Here is a 19,178-nt window from a genome sequence, read left to right on the forward strand (position 1 = left end):
AACAAGCGATGAACAGAATACTCTGATATCCTTCACGTATTAGAGACTGTTGGTTACCCATCTGGCAGACTCAAGCACAGAGCAATTTACTGAAAAGCTAGGAAGGCACTTGCTGGTTGAGGAAGGGCTGAAGAATGAGCCAGCCCCACAGGAATTGAAGGTATAGCCCATAGTCTCTCTAGCAGTTCCCTGGCTAGGAGAGGGCACGGCACCTTGATCCGCAACCCCCCAGACCATGTCCAATGGAGAGAAGGATTCCTGTAACGAACCCGCTGGTACTTACTGAAAGTAAAGATGTCACATGGATAGATGTGGGGCAGTCAAAACAAATGACTCCCTCAACCCCAAAGCAAGCCAACCAAGGAAAGTCGACCTCACTATGAGAAGAGCCAGCAATCAGTGGTCCTCCAGTAAGCAGGCTAAGGTGGGTGGTCAAAGGTCCAGAGAAGAATCAGGAACTTCACAGGAACAGGGGCAGAGGGAGACAGAGTTGTCTGGAGGGAAGATTCTCAGCAGCTAAGGGAGATCTGCCATAATGTTATTCTGCTTATGAAGGATCTAGAGGGCTGGTCACTGCTCCCCTCCCTCTGGGCTCTTCCCAGCCTGTGGTAGACCCTCCTCTGTGAGCCCTCTCTGGGCAGGGGTGCCCTCTGCTCTGCAACCTTCACTCTGCTTGGTTGCCCTCTGAGTACTGTTCCTTCTCTTTCTTGTCTCCTCTGGCCCTGGAATTTCCTCTCTCATGTTTCCATGGGAACTGTTAAATTGCCAAGGGTTTCCACTTTTTGCCACTTTTTCCCCTCTGTATCAACCTTGCTACACTGAGAGGACCCAGTGGCTTAAGACAGTTATGCCAGAACCATAATTGGTTAAATAAGCCTTTGTGGGTTGGCCTGGGAACCATACCACTATTTACCCTAATTTTTTCTATGGGGAAATTCTTTGCATGCCAAACACCCCATTGACTGGTGACCTTTTGGAACACAACAGTCCTATCTAGGCTCTACAGTAGAATGAGATCACTAGGAATTGTCAGAGCCAAGTTGGGAATCGCAAATCAAGGACTGGGCGGGCCAGGGTCAGAAGCCAGGAGCAGGGAGGCATCTGTGAAAGGACAGCAGGGTCAAGGCAGGCTGGTGTTCGGTAGTGAGCTCATAGCAGAGACATGTCAAAGTCAAGTACAGATTTAAATGTCTAAGTATGTGGATAAATCTCAGATCAATCTTGCTGGGATAGGGGTTGGACAGGGAGAGGGTGGATGATGCACCAAGCACACAACAAAACCAGGATAAGTAAAATGTGGTCAGAATGTCATGGGGCTACAGACTATGGTGGCAGTGCCTTTATTATCTCACCCCCCTCTTGGGGCCTGCTGGCCTAGACCTGGGGAACTTGGCCACCTCTTATTTATATCTGTTCACTCACAGAGTAAAGCACCATCCCTGGGAATCTGGGCACAGGGAGGGCTTAGCAAAAGCCATGGTCTTGGGTTGTCAGGGCATCCTTGCTGGTGCCATTTCCTCCACCCAGAGGCTTTAGGCTTATTGCCCAGATTCTCTCTCTCTCTCTCTCTCTCTCTCTCTCTCTCTCTCTCTCTCTCTCTCCCCCCCCCCGTTCCTCTTTTTCTCTTCCCTTTCACAAAGACTTTCCTCATGCCCACAGCACCAATCTTCCAACCTCTGCATCCATAACTGTACTCTCTGCCCGCCCCACTGCAATGGATGGGCTGAATTGCAAGGTGGAGCTTTGACTTCGGACCAATTCCTCTGCTTCTGCGGAGGATCTCATCACCTCCTGCCCAGTTACAATGTGCTCTCTCTCCTGCATCACCACCCACTGGAACACTAATTAAAATGCAAATGTATGTAATATCTCCCACTTAGAAACTAGTCATACCTTGACCCCAATTTCTCTCCAGTTTCTGTCCCATTCTCTGCCCTTTTATAGCAAACTCCATCAAAGTGTTGGTCTTCTCACTGTCCTCTAATTCTCCTTTCATTTTCTCTCTCCCTTTTTCTAGTTACAGCTTTATGGAAATATTATTTGCATACCACACAATTCAATCATTTATAGCATTACATGATTTTTAGTATATTCACCAAATTGTCAACAATCACCACAATCAATTTTAGAACATTCTCATCACTTCCAAATGAAATCCTATACCTATTAGCAGTTACTCCTCATTTTCTCCAAGTCACCCCCAGGCCCTAGGCAACACTTTCTACTTTCTGTCCCTACCGTTTTGTCTATTATAGACATTTCATATAAATAGAGTCATGTACTATGTGGTCTTTTATGACTGACTTCCTTTATTTAGCATATTTTTAAGGTTCATCTATGATGAAGCATGTATCAGTACTTCGTTTCTTCTTATGGCCAAATAACATTTGATTGTATGGATATAACATATTTTATTTACCCATTCACCAGTTGATGGACATATGGGTTGTTTCTGCTTTTTGGCTATTATGAATAATGGTACTATGAACATTCATACACATATACAAGTTTTTGCGAGGGCATAAATGTTCATTTCTCAAGTTTTTCTGTGGATAAATGATTTACATACCTAGCAAAAGAATTGTTGGGTCATATGATAAATTTATATTTAACATTTTGAGTAACTCCTGGACTGTTTTCCAAAGTGGCTGCATCATTTTACATTCCCATCACCAACGTATAAGAGTTCCAATTTCTCCAATTCTAGCCAGCACTTGTTTGTAATCTGTCTTTTTATTATAGCCATCTTAGTGGATAGGAAGTGGTATGTCATTATGGTTTTGATGAACATTTCCTTGATGGCTAATGATGCTGAATTTGAGCATCCATTCATATGCTTATTGGTCATTTGTATATCATCTTTGAAGAAATGTCTATTCATATCCTTTGCCAAGTTTCTAATTGGGTTATTTTTCATTTTCTTATTGAGTTGTAAGAGTTCTTTATATATTCTAGACACAAGTTTCTTATCAAATATATTTGCAATTATTTGCTTCCATACCGTGGGTTGTCTTTTCATTTTTAAAATGATGATCTTTGAAACACAAAACTTTTTAACTTTAATGAAGTCCAATTCATCTAATTTTTATTGTTGTTGCTTGTACTTTGGTGTCATATAAAAGCAACTACTGCTTAATCCAATCAAAATTATTCCTATGTTTTCTTCTAAGAATTTTATAGTTCTTGATCCATTTAGTTTTTTATTCATTTTAAGTTAGTTTTTGTGTATGGTGTGAGGTAGGGGCCCAACTTCATTCTTTTTCATAAAGATATCTAGTTGTTTCAGCACCATTTGTGGAAAAGACTACAGAATTATCTTCGTACCCTAGTTGAAAATCAATTGACCATAGATGTATGGGTTTATTTCTGGAGTCTCAGTTCTATTCCATTACTTTATATATCTATGTTTATGCAAGTATCATACCGTGTTTCCCTGAAAATAAGACCAAGTCTTATATTAAGTTTTGCTCCAAAAGACGCATTAGGGCTTATGTTCAGGGGATAGCATCCTGAAAAATCATGCTAGGGCTTATTTTCCAGTTAAGTCTTATTTTTGGGGAAACACGGTATTGTCTTGTTTTAAGTTTTGAAATTGGGGTGTGAGAGTCTTCCAACTTTGCCTTTTTCAAGACTGTTTTGTCTCTAGAGCTCTTTAATTTTCTTACAAATTTTAGTATCAGCTTATCAATTTTTGCAAAGAAGCCAGCTGAGATTTTGATAGGAATTGTCTTGAGCTTATAGATAAATTTGGAGGAGTATCATCATTGTTATAATGTTGTCTTCCAATTCATTAATGTGAGATGTCTTTCCATTTATTTAGGTCTTTATTATCTTTAAAAAAAATATTTTATAGTTTTCAGAGTATGAGTTTTGTATTTATTTTGTTAGAATTTCTCCAAATATTTTGTTTATTAATGCTATTACAAATGGAACTGTTTACTTAATTTCATTTTTGTATTATTCATTGCTAATGTATAGAAATATAATTGATTTTCATATATTGGTTTTGAATCCTGGACCTTTTTGGTTTTTTTTAATCCAGTCTGACAACCTCTGCCTTTTGATTGTTTAATCCATTCACATTTAATATTATTATTAACACAGTTGGATTTACATCTGCCATCTTAATTTTTATTTTCTGTATGCCTCACTTTTTTGTTCTCTTCCTTCTTTACTACTTTCTTTTGCGTTAAGTGAATATTTTTAGTATAACATTTTAATTCCTTTAATTGTTTCTCTAAAATACATTTTAAGTTATTTTCTTAGTAGTTGTTCTAGGGCTTTCCATACACCTTTTAACTCTTCCATTCTCTCTTTAACCTGCTCTAATTGGGATTGTATGCCCGTTCTACCACTGGAAGTACTTATCAGAAAAAAAAAAAACAGATTTTTAAATCCAATAATAAATTTTCATCTTATTCAAGCAGCATTTGATCCCGTGTACTTCTCCCTCTATTTTGAGTCTTTTTTCATGTGGTTTCTGGGACACCACTCCCTCATGCTTTTCTCTTACTTCGCTAGTTACTCCTTTTCAGTCTTCTTTGAGAATCCTTCTCTTTCCCCAGACAGCAAAACATTGCAGTGACCCAGTGCTCGCAGCTGATCCTCTTCTCTTTATCTTCACCCATTAGCTAATTCAGCTCACCCACATCCGTAACTTTTCCCCTCTATATACCAAAATGTCTGTTTACATATTTTCCCTGAACTTGCAACTTCATATCCAGTTACCTTTTTAACACCTCTACTTGATTTTTAATAGGCATCTAATTTTAACACATTAAAAAAAACCCTGCCAAACTTGTTATAGCCCCACTGTTCCAATCCCAGTTAGTTCAACTTCATCATTTTCTCGATGCTCAGGCCAAAAACCTTGGAGTCACACTTGACTCATGTTTTGTCTCACACACCATATCCACTGTATTAACAAATCCAGTCAGCTCTCTGCTTTCAAATTTATCTGAAATTTAAATACTTCTCTACTTCCTGAATTGCTACTGCTGTAATATAAGCCAACATATTCATTAACCTGAACTCTTGCAATTAATTTCTTCCACAATTTCCCTCTGCAGTATATTCACAGAGCAGCCAGGATGATATTTTTAAAAAGTCAGATCATGTACCTTTTCTATATTAAACACTCAAGTGCCTCCATATCTCATTTAGAATAAAACTGGCAGGCCTTCAATTGCCTACTAGACCCTATATTATTTATGTATTAGTTTTCTGTTGCTGATAACAAATTATCTCAACACTTAGTGGCTTCAAACAAAAAATAAAAATTTATTATCATTCACTGTTTCTGTGGGTCAGAAAATAGAGAGCATCTTAGTTAGGTGGTTGTGCTTTGGAGCCTTTCTTCAGGTTGCAGTTAAGATGTTGGAAGATGTTGGTTGGCATTGTGGTCATCTGAGGGCTTGACTGAGGATGGAGGATCTGTTTTCAAAGAGGTTCCGTCTCATGCCTGGCATTTTAGTCTGGTTCTTTTTTTTTTTTTTAATTAAAGTTTATTGGGGTGACAATTGTTAGTAAAGTTACATAGGTTTCAGGTGTACAATTCTGTAATACATCATCTATATATCATATTGTGTGTTCACTACCCAGAGTCAGTTCTCCTTCCATCACCAGATATTTCGTAAAAGGGATCAAATATATAGTCTGGTTCTTAGTGGGAGGCCTCCATCCCTTCCCATATATGCTTCTCTTTAGGCTGCTTGAGTATCTTCACAAAATGATATATGGTTTTCTCCAGAATAAGTGATCTAAGAGAGAGGATAAGTGCAAGCTGATACTTTTATGACCTAGACTCAAAAGTCACATAACATCCCTTTTGTTACATTCTATTCATTAGAACCAAGTCACTACATCCAGCCCACATTTAATAGGAGAAGAATTAAGGTCCTCTTTTTGAAGGGAGGGGTATCATAGAATTTACAGACAAATGTAAAACCACTACGATTTGTTCCATGGATACTTTTCTGATCTCATTTTCTTCACTCGCCTCTTGTGTGCTCAACCACAGCCATGTTTGCCTTTACTGTTCCTAAAAGATGACAGAAAACTTTCCACTTCAAGACCTGCACATTTTCTGTTCACTCTGCCTGAAAGAGTTTGCCTCCAGGCAGATACCTGACTCATTTATTTACCTCTCACATCTCTGCTCAATGTTACCTCATCACGGCGGGTTTCTTGACCACTGGAGCTAAAATAGCACTTTTCCTTCCACATCTCTATCTGCTTTACTTTGTCTTGTTTTATTCATAGTTCATATCACTAACATATATCCTTTCCTCACACACCTGCTCTTCCTGCTCTCAAATATAAACTCCTCGAGAGCAAGGATTTAGTGTCTTTTGTTCATTTCTGTAACCCCAGTGCCTTGAACATTTGCCTAGCACATTGTAGATGCCATATATATATTTATAATGAACACACTGAATTACTCTTCATAATTATCTTTGTGGACATATCTACCACATGACACAATAACATTTGTGGGGATCACAGTTTTAGGAAAGCAGTTGAGAAGGAGTGATTGGGTGGTGGCTTTGCTAACAACATTTTTCTTGAATTTTGGCATTATCTTTTCTAATATATTTACATGCCATTTTATCCAAAATTATAGTTATAGACTTTCAAATAACTTTCCAAAAATCTTAATTCTTAAACTCCCAAAAGGCTTTTGGGATTGATATTATATTGTAGTGTTCCAACAAAGCATGTATTATATAAGGCACCATCATGCCTGAAAACTTCCTTTCTTTTCACAAGCTCTTAATGAACACTCTGCTATGAATAATGCTTTGATAGAAAAGATGAAGTGTATTAATTTGCAAATTTTGAAAATGTATAGATGTATGCTTAGTTAGAAACATTTCATCCCAGGAATCTCCAAGTCAATAACTTTTTGATACTATTTTGCTTTTTCATCTCAATTATATATTTAGTGAAAAACGTAAAATTTGATATTCTTGATGTTTGCCTCCCTGGAAGTATTACCATTCTGCTTCTTTTAAGAAAAACATAAAACTCTGTGCTTGGTCTCATATTACTCATTAGATGTTAATATTCTCTAATTATTTTTAAGAAGGTTTATTAGCAGGCATTACTCCATCATATTAAGTACTGACTTTATTTATTTTTGATCTTTCTTAGTGCTTGCGTGGTATTCTGTATCTGAGAACACCTTTTTATATCTTGGCTCTTTTCCTATGTCATATACAATTGTCTTTTTTGTTAATAAAAATTTGTGTCAATTTAAACATTCTTTTGAAATAAAGATATTAGCTTACATCGTCTCCATTTTCTGACTTTTTGCTAGCCAAGATCTGAAAATGTGATAACCCTTTTAATAGGGTTGTAAAGGACATTGCAGTGGTAACCATGTATTATCAAGCTTGAGAATGAAATGTATTTTCACAATGGTCTCAAGGACGTTTGCTATTGTATTTGGTTATGAGTAACAAATACCATAAAACAAAAAGGGTGCATTATTATAAGGATTCAGGGACACCTCAAAGACCCTAAAGTGTAGGAAGAGACTAGAAACAATGACATCAAAATAAAAGGAAATGGATTAGAAAATTAGGGAATCTTCTTCATCTCTAGTCTTTGCTTCTTTCAGGAGATTTGCCTTATTCTTCCATTTCTGCAAAATAGTTTTAGCTGCTACTCTAAATATGTGGCAGAAAATGGTGCATCCAGAGCTCCTGAGTTTTAACATCTTCTCCAGTCATCAGATCAGCCCAGAGCAGCCTGGAATTCCTTAGTTCTAATTCCACACTCTCAGGAGAGAATCTGATTGGGTAGGAATCTGCTCTTCAGCCAAGTAGCTGTGGCCAGGTTTGTGTAGTGCAGGCATGCCTGATGAAGTCCTAGCCAGTGAACAGAGCAGGCAGATTCTAGAGAAGAGGGATGAGACAACAATCCAACAGGTGTTTACTACTCTTGTTTTTCTTTAAATATATATGTTTTTAAAATTTGAGTGGTCCTATACAAAATGATATTGTGGAATTAATTTTAAAACCAAGCACTTGCCTTAAGCAAGCAGATTATTATAAAGGTTCATATTGATTGGAGGCTCTTTTTCTACCCATTTCCAATCAATCCAATAAATGTCAATGATTTAAAGACAAATTCTGTTTTACTATGTACTATCCTGATGTAACTGCCCCCTAATACTAGCTAATATTTGTTGAGTTTGATGGTAGGCACTCAACCTCACATTTAATATCCACAATCCCCTCTGAGTAGAAAACCAAGACTCAATAAAGTGAAATATCTTATCTAAAGATATATTCCTAACTGGTCATATGTTGAAATTCTAACTCTCGTTACGATGTCTGATCTCTCATTCAAAACTAACAAGGGAGAAAGCAACAAGCTAAATAACATTTACCGTGCAGTAAATACAAAACACGAGACATTATATAGAACAACTGACCTAGTCTCTCCAACAAACTAATTTCATAAGAAACAAACAAACAAACAAACAAACATGCTACATTAAAAGAATCTTAAGAGGCATATAAACAGATGCAGTATGTGTTCCTGGATTAGACATTCATTTAAACAAATCAACTGTAAAGGACATTGTTGGGTCATTGGGGAAATACAGTCTCAGGATTAGATTAGAAAATTTACTGAAATACATATTGATCAATAAAGCAGATTTAAGAACTAGGTGACAGTATGATCTCATTTTGATAAAAATAAATATGTGTATGTAAAATAGAATCTGGAAGTATTTGCTCTAAGGTGTTATAGTGGTGATTTCTAAGTGGTAGGAATATAATACTTTAATTTTTTCATATGTGCTTCTCTGTATTTAAAATTTTTCACACCACATATATACTGCTTCTGTATTAATACAATATTATTATTTTTAAAGATAATAATGGCACTGGATTTAGAATGCTTTTGTTCTGGTCCGTGGTTCCCATCCTGACTTAATACTGTGACCTTGGGCAAGTTATTTACCTCTGTAAGCTTTGCTCTTCTCAGCGCTGAATTGGCAATGATTGCAGGACACCTTCATACAGTTAATGTGAGAATTAGATAACAAATGGAAACTACTTAACTACTTAACATAAAATCTGCTATATAGTCTGGCCTAATATATGTTAATTATCATTACTATGCTCAAATGTTACCAGGGAACATCTGAATATATGCTTCATTGGAGAAATAAAGCCAACTTAGTGCTTAAAATCATGGCTTTGGGTCATATTGAAGCATATTATTGAGTGAGATGTCCATAAATGAGTTTTCTTAGGTTAATATGCAAAGGGCCATTTTTTTATGGTTTAGCTGCAAACCAAATAAGAGCCTTGAACCAAAGCACACTCTGTTCCTAATGATCTGTGGGATCCAGACACATGCCGGTGCATGAAAGCATCTGATAAACTTGGGAGTTTATCCAAAGCATGCTTCTCTGCAGCACCCTTAATCATCATTTGAAGATTTAAATTTCACAAAATGAATTTCATGACAAGGGCACTACTACTTACTATTTACATTACGTGGCTGTACCATCTGTCTTAAAACCACAATTTTGTAAACTGCTTTTGATGACATATTGTAAGATTGCCCTGTATACATAGGAGGCCTCTTTGGTTGAACCAAAATCAACATATTAAAGGCAAAAAAAAATATTCTGCTTGATGAATCAAGGATGCAGCGTGCAGATTTTGACATGGAGGTTGGTTTTCATCAGGCTGACATCCAGAAACTGTGTTAGAATTTCAGATCACCTTGAGTCAGGTAATCTTAATTATCCACATGCCAACAAAGACCTCTAGGAGTTGAATCAAATTCAGAGGAATCATTGACTCCATTTCTTATGCTTCACCCCCTTCGCCCCATTAAGATGTCTTGATAAACATCATGAAAATATAATAAAGGATTATGTAGAAATAAATGTAAAGAGGGCTCACTAAAAGTAAAAAATGGTGATGAAGAAACTTTGTCAATCAATCAATCGATCAATCAATCAATCAAACTGATACCATAAGAGATAACAAAAGACTAGAAGAAATGGAATACTCCAACCTTAAAGAGAAAATGGGACAGTGCTCTTCTTAATTGTTTAAATTGAAAAACAATTTCTGTAACAGATAAACCCTGAAATCCCAATTATTTAACCCAATAAAAGTTTACTCCTTGTTCTGGTCACAGTCCATTGAAAGGTTTCTGTGTCACATTCAGGGACTCAGTCGCCTTCCATGTTGCGTGGTCCACATAATCACTTATTATCCACTTTGGTGGGGAGGAGGCTTCTATCACATTCTACGGCGAAGAACTATGTATTAACTGTGTAAGGGGGCTGGAAAATGTGGCCCCTGGCTGGGAAGCCATTTAACAGTAACTCTACACTGTAGAAAGAAAGGAACACACGTGTGGAGTGATCAGCTAAATGTCTATACGCCCCTTTCCTTCTTTGTTCCCTTTTAGGGGCAGGTACCTCGTGTGTGGGAGTGGTAGTGATGGTAAAACCTTTTGTGGCATGTCAATAATATAGTTTCACAAGACCCGGTTAATGATATGGTTATTGACATCATTAAGCATTACCCAATTCTAGAATCTAGTATGTGCTAGATTCCACAGAGTGCTAGGGGAGAGAACGAGGAATGGAATTGGCGTGGAGGAAAAGTGAGGAGACAGATATATGCATAATTAACATGAATTGAAGGGGAGATAAAAGTGCCAAAAGTGAAGTATAAATAAAAGGGTTAGTAAATGCCAACCAGGAAGATATTAAATCTTAAACAGTGAGCAGAGAAACCTGTTTTCTATGCAAGACTCTTGTTTTCCAGAAGAAACTTACTCAAGCTAATTCAGGTAAAGGAGTGGTTGTTCAAAGAATATGACGATCATATGAAATGAAAATACACCACAAGCTTCATGGGGAATGGAACTTAAGGCAGATGAACTATGGCAGAAGTAGTCTCTGAACCCTGTTATCTCTGCTTTTTCTTCATCCCCTCTCTGTTTCTACTGATGTCCTCTACTTTCACTTGACCCTCTAGTGTTGTAAGCCCTCGCTTGACAGGACCTTTTGGGTGTTCAGCACCATTTAACCACAGTCTCTATATTCAGCAAGGCACCTGATTGGTTACTAATCATCTGATGGACAGGATGGCCTTGGCTCAGCCATAGCTGAGGGTCATGAATGTGCAGAAAGCTGGGATCACATGGCCCACTGAGTTGCTCCTTGCAGGGATTGCGATCGGGGCAGGCAAAGTAACTGCTCAGTATGGGGGCCAATTTTAATTCATCATTGAAAGAGGTACTGGATTTAACTGTACCTCTAGTGTTAGGTGATGGTGAGAGGACGTTTCTGACTTAGGTAGAGCACGAACAAAGGTAAAGATAAAGACAGAGGAAAGTTCAAGTATATTTGAGGAATATGCCTGATGCTGAGAGTGATTGGAGTATAAGATACACACCACTGGTAGAGTTTACTATGGATTATGAAGCTGTGAGGCCATAAGCAGGGAATTTAGAGTCTGTAGACAATGGAGAGACCTTGAACAGTTCCAGGGTGGTACTATATAAAAGAAAATAATACAGTGCTCACATAGGGAATGTTGTGAGTGTTCAACACGGTTTCTTCACTGACAACTTGTCATCCAGCATCTTAATGATCACCTAAGGCCCCTTGGTCTGGAACTGGAAACTCTAACAGGAGCAAGCATGGTATAGTAAAAAGAAAAGGATCTCAAGCTTTGCAATCAGGCAGATCTGTATTCAAATCCCGACTATGCCAATTTGTAGCTGCATGTCTTGGGCAGGTTAGATTCCCTAAGCCTCAGTTTTCTCACCTGTACAATGTGATTTAATATTCACCAGTACACATTGGTATGGCGTAAGGCTGGAGGGGTATGGCTAGGTGAAGTGTCCATTAAGTTGATTTGTCATTGCCAGTGTTCTAATTATTGTGGAATATTATACAAGTCACTCTTGCTCTCAGGTTTGTAGGAAGGATTAAGTGGCATAATGTTTGTAAAATGCTTAGCAAAGCACCTGGCACATGGAAAATAGTCATTACACATTAGTTTTTTGTGTTTTTTTTCTACTGTCCATTTCTCCTTGAAAATTTCAAATCTTCAATTATGATGATCTCAGCTAGAATCAACAAGGAATCCTTTAACTGGCTAGTTGTAGGATGGCTATCTAAGGCACCTCAGCAGCCCCCAACCCAGCACAGACAGGTAAGGAAGCTCCTCAGTGTTCTGTCAGAGGAATTAGTCTTCAATATTGGCTCTTGCCCAAGATTGTGGATGTAAATACTGCAGATGTCTGGCCATCACTCCTGGATCCTTTAATGCTGCAAACAGGTACTGATTTCTAGAACTCAAATGTGTTACCTCATTTTAGTGATTCCTTAGTTTTGCAGTTGACAGAGGGCAAACTCATAGATCTTACACAGGTTCATATCATTGTGGTAATTAACAATCAGAAAGAAAAAGTGATCAGGAACATCTGGTGTCACCTTCAGAAACTACTAGCATTAATCTCAGGCAAGAAAGAGCAAATGGAATCTGTGATAGGCCCAGGCTACAAATAAAGCAAGAATGCAGTCCTCCTAGAGCTATTCAATTTTACAGATTAAAAGGAATCCAATAATTCTGGATTTCCAAGCACGAGGATATATTCCAGAATACAAAAATTGTCCATAGGCTTTTGAGCATGTGGTGTCATAACCCTCACAGTTTTGGGTGAGAAGTGACCCACTGGGAATTCCGAGGGTCCCTGTTATCTGGGGGAGATGCTTATTAGTGTTACATAGAAATTATCATAGTGTCCATTTTTTTTTTTTTAATCCACAGGGGTTTGAATATTCCCATTGCTACAGCTTAAAAAAGAAGGCCACCCTTGAACAGAGAGCATAGATTACACAGCAGTACTGGCAAGAGCAAGATAAAAATTCGAGATACTGTAAAAATGTAAGCCCTTTCTTGTCACTTGTGACTTCTCCTACTGCCTTTAGAGCATAGATGAATGGAATGAGAGAACCAAGTTCAAGGTCAGTGAGCTGCAGGTCTGGAGACTCCTCAGTGTCCCATGAGGACACAGCTTCTTCCCACTCCCTCTTTTTGTTTCACCCACATTTTTATTAATCTCTGTTTAAGTGAGAGCACTTTTTATGCTCCTTGACTCAGGTGCAGAGCTCTCACGGTGACAAAGAGCTGCAGCATTACTTTGTCATTCTCAAGAACTGACTAGACCCTCAGACTAGCACAGAACTGACTAGACCTGCAGACTAGCACGTGCCAGGAAATATAAGATGAGGGCAATGCAGGCTCTAAAGAGGATCCACATTGGACCAGAGCTATAGTCTCTTAATCACTCTGGTTAAAGGTTATCATCAATTCCATAGTGAGACAGAACTGGAGATTGATTCCAGAATCACTATTTCTTTTTTATAGTTTATTGTACACAAGTGTGTGAAGTAAATGAAATCAGATTTTCATACTGAATGTGATTTAGTTATTTTCAATAAGTCCTTTTGTCTTCTCCATACAATCCCAAATTAGAATTCAAAATGCTTCAGGGATCATTACTTGTAATTCCTGAGTTGTTTTATCTACCTGACCATGTAATTGATGTTTTGGTGTCCCAAGTGAGCAAAACCAGGCAAGACACTTGGGCAAACTGATGAATTTGCAGGGCTTATTGCAACATTAGTGTATGACTAGTACATTGAGGTGATCAAACCCCACAATTTTTTTTTTCTGACACTTCACCTCACAGTGTTGGGGTTGGGCGTGGTCAAGTTTCAAGTGCAAAGAAGCACAAAGGCACTAATTGCATAATATTCAGAAACAGTGCCAATTCGTAAAGCAGAGCCACACAGAAATTGATTACAAAGTTCTTGCTCTTGAGAAGTTCTACAATCACCACTAAAGGTGCCACTAAAATTTGTGAGGATTGTAAGACTCCTTTAGCTTCTCTTTTAGAAAGAAAACAAACCATTTAATTATGTCCCTCTAAAGAACTTTAGAATCTCTTGTCTAATCTTTATTACTGCAAACTTGTCTGTAAATCTGAAAAAACATCATCAAATGTCTTTGCCCTCAGCCGTTTCTCTTTACAGATTCCCATTTATGTTATGCCACCTCCAATGGAAATTCTAATGTTAGAAGATTTCCCTGCTCCATGTGCTAAAGCTGATCAAACTCTGTTATTGTTTAACTGTGTGGAATCCCACATAGCAAGTCTTAAAATAGATGAGGAGGAGGTAGAAAACCCTCCTGGGGAATTCAAATCAGTCAGTATGCTTTGTTATTCAGGAAGGATCCCTTTTATGGTAACTTGACAGTTATCATAGAAAATCATCGTTATATATATATTTTTTTTCAGTCACGCTGTTTAGAACAACACATTCAGAAGTTATTTGTGTGGAGGTAGAAGCTTTAGCTCTTGACAATGAATTCTGATTTTTATATTATTGTAAAGGAGAGTGTATGTAACACATCCTAAATTGATTGGCAAAATATGCCAAAGGCATTGGTTTTTCCTTTGAAAAGTGAGCATAAAAATCTTGATATTTGATTGGTTATTGATTGTTGTGGAACAACAAAAATTTGCATGATTCTTAAAATTCAAAAGCATTTGTTAAATATGATATCCTGTGTTTTGAAACCAGTGGCATTTTGAATTATGTAATTTCCAGGAATCTGCATAACAAATCAAGTGTTATTTTTCAATACATGATTGCAAAACATTATAATGTCTGATAAAAGTTCTGCACTTCATGAGGCCCTGTTGAGTGATAATGTAGGATTCCCTCAAGTGTTTCTGTGGTCGTTGGTGGGTCTTTTGTGAAGGAGAGCTCTGTCCTTTCTGGAGCAGCGTTGCTTGATAGTGTATGATCAGGGACGACTACTGTACGTAGCAGAAAGAGCAATGACCATGGGAACCACCATGAAATTAAAGGATAGGTCCCTTCCCTGATCTGAGGTATCATATCAATATCTTGGGTTCTGTAGTGCTCAAAGGAAAGGCTCCTAAAAATATGACACCCCACCCTGATGAAGGAAACTAGTGCTAGAGTTAATTTAAAGATCAGCAAATTATTGGGATGCTTCATGTCCCAAGTATTATTGAGCAAATTCATACTCTACACAAGCTAAATATTTTCTTTAGAGAAATTACACAATCTTTTTAGGCTCATTATCACTGGGCATTCTCTTCTTCTTAGTTGTAACATTTGTGCCGGGGAGTTCTTTATTAAAAAATCCATTATTTCATGTATATCTGTTTTTATAATTCACAAACACACTTCTGCTAACTCTTATTGTAGTTTTCCAACTTTGTTAGCTTTCTCTTTGAACTTCCCTTTTAAAGCCGGTTTTAAACAGCCCAGATTTTTGTGTTAATCTTTGTGTATTGTTCAGTAACTGGGGTCATTAATTCACTAATAGTGTTGGAGAGGCGCTAAAGTTTTTCAAAACTGCAGATCGACCTAATTAATGTCTTTTCTGAATTGTGCTAATTCACCCATTAACCACTCTGGGGCCTCTTAAAACTCTCCAGTCTCTGCTGCCTTCTCTTCAGAAGTGTTATATGCTCAGGACAAGTTGTGATTGCCTTGATTATGCGTAAAATAATAGCATTTGAAAAATGTTTGCAAAAGCATTTTCCTTCTTGTCATTTATTTCTTGGATTAATCATTTGTAACTCTCACTTATTACTTTGCTAACTTTTAATTGTCCTCCATTCTGCTTTCCTGTACTCTGGTACAGGTCTGCCTTACTACCAGCTACTGTTTCTTAGTGATCGACAGTGAAGAGGATTAAGCATAGATCCTCTGTTCTAGATCAGAACTGTTCTCTTAACCAAACTGATTGAAGGTAATTACCTCATAGTGAGGAGATATTAAAAATTGGTGCCAGAATCATTGTATGTTTTTCACTGTTCGTTATTTAGGACAGTGTAGAGTAAACTGCATATAACAATAAATTGTTCTGTTATCTCTGTGCTGTATCTTCATAAAACTATAGTTATGTGGGGATACTTTAGGTCAGGTGACCTGACCATGAGATTAATATTTGAGTGCAGAGAATGTAAGCATGAAGTAAGCAACTATTTGGCTGAATGATGACTTAAAGCTTATATCTGTCTGGGAGGCTTCTGTGCTACGCAATGGTAGATAACACAAACTATCATTTCTTATTTTATAGCGTTGTGCTTACTCACAAAATGCGATATAATTTTCACACGCAAGACGTTTTCTCCTGTGTGTCAGTCAATTCTGCACTGACAGCTAAGGACTAAAATTAAAAAGTGAAAGGAAACACATAAATCTAGTCCAGTAAAGATTCAGATGTCCTTTTGGTGATTTATTTGATAAATGTTCTAAACTTGGCGATGGTGACTAGCTCCTTATTATTATTTCTCATCCCCTGCCCTTTGTGTTTCAGAGTAGTGTATTAACCGGGTGTGTCTGATGCATTGACTGGTGCCTTGCTGACTCTGCCTCTCTCAGGCCTAGCCAGTTCTTAAAGAGCGTAAACAACTGGACCATGAGTGCAACTTTCATGTGCAAACAAACCAGTCCAGAGCCCATGTGTCCCACTACCCGCTCTGGAACAATATTCCCTGCCCTAATCAATCCAGGGCCAGGTACCTACACCCAGAACCTGCTGAAATTATTCAAACCAAATTATTCAAATTATTCAAGCAGCCAGTCCTAAGCCTGTTTACCCTGTCTCACCTGTTTCTCCTTGCAGAAAACACAATGGAGTCTCTTTCTTCTTCTGACTCCTGATTGACCCTGGTGCTTCCCCGTGTGGACCCTGGGGAGTGGTGGTATTCCCCCTCCTCTTGTGACTTGTGAGTATAACAACTACGTTTTCAATGGAAGTCATCCCCTGCTCTGTTGGCCTCACCATATCAGAATAGTCATAAAACCTACATTTCAAACCTACAGGCACCGATTACCATCAAAAACAATATATGTTATTTAATCATATTAATTTTCACTATCCAATTCCTTCCCTGTCTGCCTTCTATCTGCTAGGATAAATTGGAAACAAAACGTGTTGTCTCTTTTGTTTATTAATGAATTCTAATGATGTAGAATGGTGTCTGGCATATAGTACGTGTTCAGTAAATATTTTTGTTTGTCTTGTTTTTTTGTTGTTTTTGGTTTATATACCACATATCCAGTAAATATTTTTGAATTGACGGAATTACTTATGTGATTTCTTTTCTTATCTGTTTTCCAGGGTTGCTCTAAAGTGACTGCCTGAGTTGTAGCTATAGCCAGGATCAAAGTGAAGAAGAAATTTCTGTCTTATGTTGTATTCTTGACACACATAAAAGAAGCAAACAAAATGGCTCAAAGGGTGTCTTCCATTCACTTTGAGTTCACAGTACAATAGCTGCCTTTGGTTCAAGTGCTATCCAACATAAGTCTGACTTCTGGCCCTGGCAACGGGCTAACTGAAGGATCCCGAACAAGACACATCACTTCTTTGTCTCCCAGTTTATTCATTTGTAAACTGACAGGATGGACTAGATTGTTATTTACTGTACTTAATAATTTTTATGAATTTTCCCATTTAGTAATACAAGGCTAGTAAGTATTATCTTCATTTTATAGATGGAAAATTGAGGCTGAGAGAAATTATACAGATTAACAAAGGTCACACAGTTTGTAAATGAGAAATGAAGATTTCAACCTTTTGGATTCAGTCTGTGCTCCTACGGTCTCTCTTAACTTTGTCTTTAAGTATGATATGCTTAGAAAAGTACATAGGTTATACATGTATAGCACAATAAATGATCACAAAATGATTTCGTGGGTGAAACCATCACTCTTGTCAAGAAATAGAAAAATCACAGAAGCACCCCTCTCTTGAATCCTCTCTCAATTACTGTTGCTTCTATTTTCCTCAATGGTAACCATGTCTTACATTCTAAAATCACGGATTAATTTTGTCTACTTTTGAAAATTCATATACCTGGATCCCTAGTTATATTTTTTGATAGCTGGCTCTTTTGCCCAATAGAACGTTTGTAAAATTCACTATTTTTATTGCATCTAAGTCTAGCTTGTCATTTGCTGTGCCATTTTATGACTGTACTTATCACATGTTCATCCATTCTACTATGAATGCACATTTAGGTTGTTTGTAGTTTGGAGCTATTATGACTAATGCTACTACGAACACACTTTTCCACATAATTTTGGGGTATATGTGCATGCAATTCATTTGAGTACATATCTAGGAGTGAAATTTCTGTGACCAAAATTTATCTTCAACATTCCTATCAGCAGTATATGAAAGTTTCAGTTGCTTCACATCTTTATTACCTTTGTTACAGTCAGTCTTTTCTCATTTTTGTATTCTAGTGGATACTGATATTTACTTAGATCTGAATTTGCATTTCCCTGATGACTAATGAGATTAAGTATGTTTTTTGGCCATTGGGTATGTTCTTTTTGAAGTGTGTCAAGTCTCTTCCCATATTCCCATTGAGTTGTCTGTGTTTTTCTTATTGACTTGTAGAAATCTTTGTAAAGACTGGATAGATTTGGTTTTATGTACCATAAATATCTTTTCTCACTGCAGTAATGTTGCTCTATCACTTGGTTGGTGGCTACATACTGGAGCTGATTTCAGTGTCCCAATGTTGGGCAGATGCCACATTGACTCTACTCCCTTTATCTTCTTTTGTGTGTCATAAATAGACATATTAAACTTCCCAGAGTAATTCTGGATTGATTTATTCAAGGTTCTTTTTTTTACATATATATGTGTGTGTGTGTGTGTGTGTGTGTGTGTATGGACTTTACAAGAACTAAAAACCACTTCTTGGAGTTCAAATTTTAGTAAGAGGAATGAAGAAAGAGTGTGAGGATTCAGTGACCTTGAAATAAAAAGTTAGCTACAAATACCATCCCATTCCTGAGCTGTGTTCCACCTTTGAGCCTCATCTTCACCCTGACCCTTACTCTATCTCTACTTCTCCCATCCTCACCTACAATAAGTGGCGATACTCTATTTAAGGTTAAATTGAAGGTAAGGATTATAGTATCAAGGATGAAGGGGGTGTCACAGATGAGCATGAGGGTTTTAAGAATATTACATTGAAATTTAAAAGCTATAAGAGTAATTATTTTTAGGTGGAATGTCAAATGTTTTTGTTTTTAAGTTTCAAAATGGTGG

At 37.4% G+C, this 19,178-nt stretch overlaps 1 long non-coding RNA gene across 1 annotated transcript in view; it reads left to right on the forward strand.

Moving 5' to 3' along the window:
• LOC141572364 (uncharacterized) overlaps window positions 1-18,743 on the forward strand; it is a 97,163-nt gene extending 78,420 nt beyond the window's left edge. The window contains exons 3-4 of the long non-coding RNA XR_012497722.1: window positions 16,734-16,836; window positions 17,232-18,743. This is a non-coding gene — a long non-coding RNA (uncharacterized LOC141572364). The remainder of the gene's footprint in view (window positions 1-16,733; window positions 16,837-17,231) is intronic.
• Window positions 18,744-19,178: the final 435 nt, after the last annotated feature.

The sequence above is a fragment of the Rhinolophus sinicus genome, linkage group LG01, assembly GCF_036562045.2.
Source record: "Rhinolophus sinicus isolate RSC01 linkage group LG01, ASM3656204v1, whole genome shotgun sequence".
In the NCBI taxonomy this organism is placed as follows: domain Eukaryota; kingdom Metazoa; phylum Chordata; class Mammalia; order Chiroptera; family Rhinolophidae; genus Rhinolophus; species Rhinolophus sinicus.